Here is a 10743-nt window from a genome sequence, read left to right as displayed (position 1 = left end):
AATAACATTACTCTTGGTTCCGGCTAATGGTACTCGGGCCGAGTCCACTTCAGCATATCTGGCCCGAATAACTTTTTTTCAGAGGTAGGGCCACATGAGGTTTTTATTCGGCAGGTGATGGAACAATAAAAAAAAACAAATTATTGTAATAATTTCACCTCAAATTTGCTAGGTCATTTGCAAGCAAGAATTCGGCCCATTAGGCTATAAGATGGAGAAGGACCCAACAGAATTTATGCTATAAAAAAAAAAATGTGGGGAACCCTACTCAAACGAATTATATTAATTTCAGTCCTTCGGCCAATCCTGGTTTAATATAATGGCAATAGCGATTTTTAGGCATATGCTGGTGGCCACGTTAATTATAGGACGACTTGAAATACAAGATCCACGACAGACAGCACATCTCAGTGTCCAGTGGAAGCTCCTCGGAGGAGGAGGATGGCGAGGACCGTCCTCCTCAGTGAATTTCATACAAATAAAAATAGTGAAACATTTAATAGGTTATCATTTTTAGATACAACTATATTAAATATATTCACATGTCACCAAATAATTGATTAAAACACACTGTTTTGCAATGAAGGTCTACAGTAGCCTCAACAGCACTCTGTAGGCAGTGGAGATTTTAGCATGTACAGTGCATTTGGAAAGTATTCAAACCCCTTGACTTTACAGCCTTATTCTAAAATTTATTAAATTGTTTTTTTTCCCTCATCAATCTACACACAATACCCCATAATGACAAAGCAAAAACAGGTTTATAGAAATGTTTGCAAATGTATTGAAAATAAAAAACTGAAATATGACATTTACTTAATTATTCAGACCCTTTACTCAGTACTTTGTTGAAGCACTTTTGGCAGCGATTACAGCCTCAACTCTTCTTGGGTATGACGCTACAACCTTGGCACACCTGTATTTGGGGAGTTTCTCCCATTCTTCTCTGCAGATCCTCTCAAGCTCTGTCAGGTTGGATGGGGAGCGTCGCTGTACAGCTATTTTCAGGTCTCTCCAGAGATGTTTGATCAGGTTCAAGTCCGGGCTCTGGCTGGGCCACTCAAGGACATTCAGAGACTTGTCCCAAAGCCACTCATGCATTGTCTTGGCTGTGTGCTTAGGGTTGTTATGTTGTTGGAAGGTGAACCTTCACCCCAGTCTGAGGTCCTGAGCACTCTGGAGCATGTTTTCATCAAGGATCTCTCTGTACTTTTCTCCGTTCATCTTTCCCTCGATCTCGACTAGTTGCCCAGTCCCTGCCGCTGAAAAACATCCCCACAGCATGATGCTTCCACCACCATGCTTTACCGTAGGGATGGTACCAGTTTTCCACCAGACGTGATGCTTGGCATTCAGGCCAGAGTTCAATCTTGGTTTCATCAGACCAGAGAATCTTGTTTCTCATGGTCTGAGCGTCCTTTATGTGCCTTTTGGCAAACTCCAAGCTAGCTGTCATGTGCCCTTCACTGAGGAGTGGCTTCCGTCTGGCCACTCTACCATAAAGGCCTGAATGGTGGAGTGCTGCAGAGATGGTTGTCCTTCTGGAAAGTTCTTCTATCTCCAGAGAGGAACTCTGGAGCTCTTTCAGAGTGACCATCGGGTTCTTGGTCACCTCCCTGACCAAGGCCCTTCTCCCGGCCAGCTGTAGGAAGAGTCTTGGTGGTTCCAAACTTCATCCATTTAAGAATGATGGAGGCTACTGTGTTCTTGGGGACCTTCAATGCTGCAGAAATGTGCCTGGACATAATCCTGTCTCGGAGCTGTACGGACAATTCCTTCGACCTTATGGCTTGGTTTTTGCTCTGACATGCACTGTCAACTGTGGGACCTTATATAGACAGGTGTGTGCCTTTCCAAATCATGTCCAATCAATTGAATTTACCACAGGTGGACTCCAATCAAGTTGTAGAAACTTCTCAAGGACGATCAATGGAAACAGGATGCACCTGAGCTCAATTTCGAGTCTTATTGCAACGGGTCTGAATACTTATGTAAAATAGGTATTTCTAGTTTAGGATTTTTTTATACATTTGCAAAAATTTTGAAAAACATGTTTTTGCTTAGTCATTATGGGGCATTGTGTGTAGATTGATGAGGGACATTTTTTTATTTAATCCATTTTAGGATAAGGCTGTAACGTAAGAAAATGTGGAAAAAGTGAAGTGGTCTGAATACTTTCCGAATGCACTGTAAATCTTGGTGGGGCAAAAAAAAAAAAAAAAACAGCAAAACCACTACACAACACAGCACTAAACAATACATTAATTGCACTATAACGGTGACAAACGGTGCCTACAAACTGTTAGGGCCTACATGAAGCTGTTCCAACAGCAGAGCTTTCTTTTCAGCACCATGGAGTGAATTCTTACCACCGCTACACCTGGCTATCAGCGGCACCTTGTCTGGCAGCGAAACAGTTCATTCAGCCTCATTTACAGCTTTTTTGAAACATAGCTGATATGGCTGACTTGCTTAAACAAATGTGGTTTCTACTGACAATTGAGATGTAGACACTATGGAATAAAGGAACGACGAGCGGATAAGAGGAAATTAATTTCGATTAAGACATTAATGAGCGAGCTAGGACAGACGTAGTCAATATAACTACATGTTCAGCATTTTTTAAATGTACAGCGACAAATTGGGGGCTAGCTATATTAAAAAAAGACTTTCACTTTCATTTACTTAGGTAGCAAATGTAGCTAGCTAGTTTAGCCTACTCAAACACCCTGCTCAAACAGAGAGCTATGTTAGCTAGCTGGCTATGACAATCCAACACTGGAATTCTTCCAAGTCAAGGTAAGCTTTTGGTTTTACTAATTTCTTGCCACCGGGACCTGCCGGTGTAACTGCTAAACTGCTTATTGACTGTACTGCATGATTGTAGCGGGTTTAAATCAAATCAAATCAAATTTGTCACATGCGCCAAAAAGAACAGGTGTAGACCTTACCGTGAAATGCTTACTTACAAGCCCTTAACCAACAATGCAGTTTTAAGAAAATAGAGTTAAGAAAATATTTACTAAATAAACAAAAGTTTAAAAAAAAAAGATGTTAAAAAAGTAACACAATAAAATAACAATAATAGGCTGTATACAGGGGGTACCGGTACCGGGGGTCAATGGAAATGTTTTCATTCCAAAGAATCAGTTGAAAAACGTTTCTTAAATGGAAGCAAACGGAACGAAACGGGGATAAACATACCTGAATTTGTCCAATAGAAACTCTTGTTTGCAACTGTTGGACTAATGATTACACCCTAGATCAGCTAGATGCAGTCAATATTGTACACGCCGGTATTTAATGTGTCATTTTCTCTCAACCTGTGCACCTACGTTGTAAACTTTCATTCATAGGCTAGGTTGGAGCAACCTCATGATGGGTATAGGGAAAATTCGAGTATCATGTAGTAACCTAAACCTATCGATGTAACATGGAACTGGGTGAATGGAATATGAATTACACTAATCAAATATACTGTAATAGAAATAAGGCCATGCTCATAAAAAATTAATAATCGTCCTCCCTCATCTTAAATGGCACCGACTGCCACTGTCAGTGTAATAGGCTATAGCCTATTTTTCTATGGTAGGCCTATCTATAAACGCCGATACATCCTGACAAAATACACCATATGGGTGGCCTAATGTAACTTCTGGAGCTTGTAAACTGTTGAGAATAAACCCATAACTAATCCAAATGGTTGTATAATCAGGGCTTTATTTCATCATGAAACACAAAAGGACGTTTGAGCAGTTATTCAAATTAGCCTACATCACTGCAGTTTACAGCCTAGACAATGAATGTGTAGTAAAGATAATACATTCCTCATTGCACTTTGTTGTTGTAGCCTAGAAGGTAGAATAATTGTATTTTCTAAAAACGTACTAATTATATCAATAGTGGAGAATGCCTGGCGACCGCAGAGCTACCTAAGCTGAACGAGTGATGCAGCCTACCATGCATGTTGAATTATTGCAATAGCCTATTAAACTGTTAGAAATGTATTCAATAACATATTAAAATAGTCAAATAAATAACGACCATGACAGTCAATGGGAAAAAATCAAGGCGCGCGAAACGTCATGATTGTGTGTTCGATTCCCGGGGTCACGAACGGAAAATGAATGCATGCATACTGTCGCTTTGGATAAAAGCGTGTCCTTACTGTCATATTTATTATTTTTGCACACCTCATATTAGCTATGGGGTGCCTGCACATTCTGAGAAGATGGAAGAAAAGAAAACAGCTATCTAAACCGGGTAAGTTATGAATTGTATCACCAACTGTGTAACTTTGTCATAGTGTTTCTTTGTCATAACCCAAGGTTGCATGCCAAATGTTTGCTGAACCTGAACAGAGACAAAGTTTAATTCAAGATTGAGACCTCACATCACCAAGTCAACAATAGGCTATTTCCTGCCTGTTTTACAAATCTGTGCTTGGAATTTTCAACATAGCAAATAGCAGCATACATGTATCATCAATTGCCAACATCAATGTTTGCTGAAGTACTGTTGTCCTTAATAGGGAGCTATCATGACCTCTAAAGGAACCAAAAACACGCAATCCAGCAGTGGTGGCCTCTGCTGCTCGAGCAGTCTGCATTGTGAGAGCGGTCGTTGTGAGAGTCATTCAGTTGGTTAACAGTCAAGGCCAGCCGGAGATACCAGAAAGCTCAAAATAGGTAATTGTAGCTATTGTATTTGTAGTAGTATATTTCATTGCTGTCGCTAATTAGTTTGTGACATTGTAGCTAGCTTCATTTCTGGCCTGATCATGGTTGTTGTCAAAGTTTCTTCGTTAACGTCAGCTAACGTCAATGTTAGCTATCTTAGTTAACTGTTAGAGCAGAGGTAGCTAGCTAGCTAAATCAACACGTTTAGCTGACGTTAACGAAGAGCTAGCTAGTGTCTTTGCTTGTAAAACATTGGTAGTCTAGCAAGAAAGCACACGGTTGACATTGCTAGCTAGCTAACAGTTGCAGTTAGCTACGCTAGCTAGCTATGTCCAGTGAGTCACAAAGGACTCGCGCGACCCCAACTGGTCTCGAGCGGAGATGGCAAAGAGCGCTCCAAGATTAAATTATGATTATGATAATGGTTTATTTCATTTCATGTGTACAATGGCAACTAAACAGTTACACACACAATATATGTTATAATATGGTCCCAGTGGTTCTGTGTAATGTTAGTTATCTGAATTATTTGGATCTAGCGTAGAATCCCGTATTATCGGCATATTCAACAGCGTTTAAGAAATATATTACCTTCAACAGTGTTATCTTGTGATCAAGCCTTCAATGTTTTGTGATTATTGGTGTCGTAAAAATGTTAGCTAACGGTTTAGCAATTAGCAAGTTTGACATTTCATTTGAAAATATTACTGTTATCTGCTTTTGATAAGCGGTTTAGCAAAAAAATACGTCCCGTATTATCTGTATACGGCCCCCAGTTATTGGGCACCTTACTATTGGGCACCTTACTACCCCGCTCCTCCGCACACTCCACTGGCTTCCAGTTGAAGCTCGCATCTGTTACAAGACCATGGTGCTTGCCTATGGAGCTGTGAGGGGATCGGCACCTCTGTACCTTCAGGCTCTGATCAGTCCCTACACCCAAACGAGGGCATTGCGTTCATCCACCTCTGGCCTGCTGGCTCCCCTTCCTCTGCGGAAGCATAGTTCCCGCTCAGCCCAGTCAAAACTGTTCGCTGCTCTGGCACCCCAATGGCGTCCCTCACGACGCCAGGACAGCGGAGTCACTCACCACCTTCCGGAGACATTTGAAACCCCACCTCTTTAAGGAATACCTGGGATAGGATAAAGTAATCCTTCTACCCCCCCAGCCCCCCCCCCCCAAAAAAAAAATAAAAAATATTGTAAAGTGGTTATCCCACTGGCTATAGGGTGAATGCACCAATTTGTAAGTCGCTCTGGATAAGAGCGTCTGCTAAATGACGTAAATGTAAATGTAAATGTAAGATATATCCGTTTAATTTTGTTGAAAAAAGAGACACCAACCACGTACCCGAAGTGTTTACTAGATAGTTGACTAGTTGGCTAGTCTTCAGGTAAAAAATAATGATTTGCCTGTCAACTTTTCATTGCATAGCCCTCTTGTGGACTCTTAAAAAATGGTTCTTCACCAACATATTCAGTGTTGTAACCAAATGAAATATGAGTATTAATAATTTACATCAAATACACTTTAATTTCAGTTATGCGCATTAACATAAAACAATGAAAACACTGTTGGAGTTTGTGTTGCAGAGGTGCACTTGGAAAGTAAAGGAAGAAATACACAAGATGGGTTAAAAAAATATATATATTATATTTTAGACATTTATTTTTTTGAACAAATAAATAATTTCATATGAACACAAACAAAACAAACAATTAAATCTTGACCTCCATCCCTATATTGTCACAAAAATCACAATAAAAATCCAGCTCCACCGCTACCTCTTGATCCCACTGCACACACCTGCAGTGGAACCAGTGCTGGCAAAAGTCACAGCACACCCCATGGCACCTCGGATCTACACTCCTGAGAGGAGCTTGCAGGCGGATCACGCTCCCCGCAGCGAGCACAGCAGGTGGTGTCTTCTTTTATAAAAAATTAAATAATAATACAAATTGATTAATATGGTTTTGCAAAATGTAGAAGTTCTTCAACAACAATAGTAATTGATACAACTGAGAGAGCGAGAAAAACAGATTATGAAGTACCTGAGAGTGGTGCCATGGGTGGTGTGACAGATGTGACCGGTGTAGCTTTTCTCTTCCTTTTCTGTGCTGCAGTTTGAGAAAAAGTAGTGTTAGACAGAGCATGTTGCATGAAAACCCTTTTCAACTTTTTTACATCAAAAGAGGTTTTGGAGGAGGCGGAGATGACTTGAGGGCTGGTGCTATTTACTGTAGATATATAAAGATATATATATATTTTACATTGCTGTTTTATAAAACAGATAACAAACAGTCATTTTTTCGTAATTTAACATGTGTTTACCTGTGGAGGTGGTGGTATTCAAATTGCAGGGGGCAGGGACACCAGACGAGGCTGCTATGGTGGTGTGACCAGGGGAGACGGAGGAGGCAGTTGGTCCAGAGGAGGCCGTGTTGGTGGTGACAGACATGGGGGGTGGTGTGCATTGGGGTGGTGGTGGACAAAACCGCCGACGATGGCTTGGAGGAGCTGGTGTTTGTAATGGTGGGGTTGAGGGGCCGACGATGGTGTGGCCGGGAGAGTAGGCATGTGGCCTTCTTCTGCAGCTGGGGACTCTGGCGTTTCCTACAGGTGTTGCACACTGGGAGGCACTGGCAGTGGTGATGCAGCTGTCAGGAGTGGTTCCAGCAGGGGGTCCAGCAGAGGCGATGGCGTCAATGGTCTCATCCATGGCAGCCCTCTCCTGTGCCCTCTGTGTTCTGAGGGCTGACCGACGCTCTTTCTCCTCTGCCCCGGCCCTCTCCTTCTCACCCCTCTCCTGCCACTGGCGCGTGTATTCCTCCCCGGTGAGGCATGTGGCGACCACAGGGAGTCTTCTGTATCGGTCCAGCCGATACTTCAGGACAGTAAGGATGTGCCCCAGGTCCTTCGCTATCAGCCCCCCCTCTATTAGGGGGTGCTCTTCTAGAGCTAGGGATAGGACTGGAGCAGCGGCTGGGACTGGAGCAGGGGCTGAGGGTCCTCCTGTGGTCGCTGGGGAGGAGGTGCTGATGGATGGCACATTGCTGCTGGTTCCAGTAGAGGCGGTGTTGGGACCCGGTAGGGTCCGAGACGGCATTAAACGGGACCCTTCAATGGCTGAAGGGTCAAAAGGGAAGAGGCCACACTTCTTAAACCCTTCCACCACATAGCGCATGTCCTTGCATCGCTGGTACGGGTAGCGGAATACTCTGGCAAATTCTGATTTGTTTACCATGTAGGAGTGGTCAAAATGGCTAAGGTCTCCAGCTACCTTGGAAACTCAGCCTTGAGGGCCAAGGTATGCCACGTCCAGCAGCTGCAGGACATGGGTGCAGTGTGGTGGAAGACAAAGAAGTATAACCCCTTCCCTTAGTGCCACCGCGAGCACTTCCGGGTCCATGTGGCTCTTGTGCCCATCAAAGAGGAGAAGGAGAGGGCGCTCTTTCACTGCATACTTAATAAAGTGCTGAAACCACTTCCTGAACAGGTCCCTGTCAATGTAGCCACTGCTTGACCGTCCATACAAGGCTTGGGGGGGGCCTCCCAGTGTGTAGTGGCCACCGGGGAAACACTTGGGGTAGATGATAAACGGGGGGATGTCCTCCCCAGTTGCGTTGAAGCAGGCCAGCACTGTGATGTGCTCCTTGGTCCCCGGAGCCTGCTGGTACACGTGTTTTGCGCCCCGGGGAGCCAGCACTTTGTGCCTGCTCTGGTCGCTACGAAATCCAGACTCATCGCAGTTATAGATTTGTCTGGGTTTCTCCCTCAACCCACTCTCCTCCAAGTGCTTCTCATAAGAAGTGAAGAAGGTGTCCATCGTCGGACGTGTGGCACACTCAGCTCTCCCCCTATCCAGGGTGTCCGGCCTCCTCATGCTTAGGTTATTGTGCCTCCTCCTGAACATTTCCCACCACCTCTTCCCCAGTGGTGGGATTGTTTCCCCTGGGTGCCGAAACCTACAATAGAATAGAATATATAATTGTCCATCCAGGATGAAAATGTTTGTTTTGGCATCACCATACACATCCACCTTTACATCACACACATTGATAACAGTCAGTCCAGCATTCTACATACATAAACACATAGAACACCAAATACCTGCGTATTTTGTCGGGCGTATTTCATCAGCCTCTGTCTGGTGAAGGGGGAACCCCATGGCTGGCGCAGTAGATACAGTACTGCACCAGAGACTTTTCATCCTCTGGTGCAAGCAATGTGGGTGGTCCACTGCGACAACCATGGGTCACCCGGCCGCTCAGCCTGTCCGCCAGGGTCTGCCGAGGTACACCATGCACCTTGGTAGATAAGAAAAGAAAACTGTTACTAGCAGATAAAATTCACATACACATGGTAATATCCTAAAAACAAAAGATGCCTAACCTTGGCAGCCTGGCGGATAGCCATCCCTGCCCCGCAGTCCTCCATGGCATGGAACATGTCCACCTCACTCCACTTCTTCCTCTTGACTTTCTCCATGCTGCAGTGGTAAATACATGTAGCTAAATAACTTGGCATACTATACACATTTTAGAAAGATAACTCAATCTGAATATGTATAAACATTTACATTTCAAAGCTAAGGCATTGAAAGGTGATGAAAGTTTTCACAATAACTGAAAGTGTACCCACATTTTTTGTTTGATGTTATCTGTAATGAAAATTAGTGTCCCAATTAGTGTAATATTGATGCATACATTGTACCATTTAACTAAATACTGCCTCTATGTAGCTGTTGTAAGATGAAACATAGCCAACAGTGATAGGTGTCAAAAAGTTCATGGTTCAATGTTCCAAATACATTTTTGCAGATTGTGCAAAACGCCTCCGTCAGAGGACTCCAATTTTGATACGGTAAAGCTTGACAACATGCAGCTGTTTTCGTGATATTTATTATCTAACACTTACAATTTCTTTCCTTTTTGCTTACTTAGCAGTTCTATCAACATTTAGCAACTAAGATAGCAACATTAGAACATCCGTTAGCTATATTTCAGAGGTAAAAAGTTGGATATTAAATTAGGTGTGGTCTGTCGCGCAGTCGAATTTTACAATATGCAGCGTGTTCCACAAAATGTGTACATATAACTTTTTTGAAAACTCTCAAAACCTAACTTAACTTACAGAAATTGCACTGAAAATCGGTGGTCAGCTAGCTAAAAGGGTGTCGTTAGTCACAAAACTTACCGTTATTTTTCAGTCCATTTAAATGTTGAGCTCGAGGTGATTCAGTCCTCCAACCGCTAGAGAGTGTCCGAGGTCAGGGGGTGTCTGATGTTTGGGGAAAATTAGCTAACTACTGCTAGCGGTTGACCACAACAACAAAAAATAGTTTTGCGAAACTATTCATGGTTGACCCTATACAGTCAATTGGTCAATCAGCTGCTGTCTTCTTTCATGGAAAAGCAAATATATTAAAAAATAAACTATAAGTATAATGTAAAACAACATTCTATAGGTTGAATGATTAGTGCTTCCAGCTGATCCCATTCCACACTTGAACCCCATGTAAAGCGATGTGCTCGACAATACATGTCTTCTTGTTTGTTTCCCTACCAGCAGACTCTGTCTCTCCACCCGTAGCCTCTGATGGACTGTCTCCACCTTCCACCACCTTGCGCCAAATACTCAAAATGTGAATCTGAAGACTGCCAGCCTGAGCTGGTGTGGCTGGACAGTAATGGAGTCAATCTCAAATGTGAAAACTGTTCAAGGGTGTGTAGACTTTCACTAGGCACTGTATACCCATTGATTCTTGAAGAAAATAAGTAATAAATGCTTGTTGAGCTTAGTTGAACTGTTCTTCCCCATCAGAACCAAACATAGGCCTGTTTAACTGAAGACAAACACTGTATAGCCTCAAAACATGATTAAAACTATAGTTGTTATATAATGGATGGCCAGTCCTTGCATCCATAGCTCCTATATGTGTATGGTCAGTGCTATCTGGGCTCCTTGGGACGTCCTACCCCAAACCATAACCCTAACCTTAACCCTTACCTTAACCTTACACATAACCAAATCCCTTACCTAACCTTAACCATTTTAAATGTC

Source organism: Coregonus clupeaformis, chromosome 1, assembly GCF_020615455.1.
Source record: "Coregonus clupeaformis isolate EN_2021a chromosome 1, ASM2061545v1, whole genome shotgun sequence".
NCBI lineage: Eukaryota > Metazoa > Chordata > Actinopteri > Salmoniformes > Salmonidae > Coregonus > Coregonus clupeaformis.
The sequence above is the reverse complement of the archived record's forward strand: the minus strand, read 5'-3'. Positions refer to the sequence as shown.